The sequence below is a fragment of the Acartia tonsa genome, chromosome 2 (genome assembly GCF_053477335.1).
Source record: "Acartia tonsa isolate MP-2025a chromosome 2, ASM5347733v1, whole genome shotgun sequence".
Classification (NCBI taxonomy): Eukaryota; Metazoa; Arthropoda; class Copepoda; order Calanoida; family Acartiidae; genus Acartia; species Acartia tonsa.
Window position 1 is genome coordinate 34,965,053 of NC_137261.1, and position 567 is coordinate 34,965,619.

The following is a 567-nucleotide window of genomic DNA, read 5'->3' on the forward strand; positions in this document are numbered from 1 at the left end:
AAGTAGAACTCTAAAAAGGTGATACAGTTAGTTTACACTAGATTCATAAGTTTAGACTTGTTGACACTCAAGTTTTAACATTTGAAATCAATATAGTGACAAATTTGTGCTTTCACTTAAGGACCCTACCATGCAAAAAAAATCACAACGGCCCACTTTTGAAAATTGAAAGTAGGAAAGTTTTCTGTATTTACAAATTTTAAATAGAAAGCTCTAGTGTAATAAATCTAATGTGTGTGCATAGTGTGTAATATGATGTTAAATCAAGTCTCCAAAATTGCTAGTTTTTTTTATAAAATATACCATAAAAGCTCTAGTGTAATAAATCTAATGTGTGTGCATAGTGTGTAATATGATGTTATATCAAGTCTCCAAAATTGCTAGTTTTTTTTATAAATTATACCATTCAGCTAATGAATTAGAATTGTCAAAATCTGTAAGCCTCAGAATTAGTATTTGAGAAGAAGATTCCTCTTTCTCTTTAATACAGATACATAGACCCCCCCCCCCTCACCATTATTTATTTTTGCTATTGTTCTCCTTGCTTAATTGATAGAACACCACACG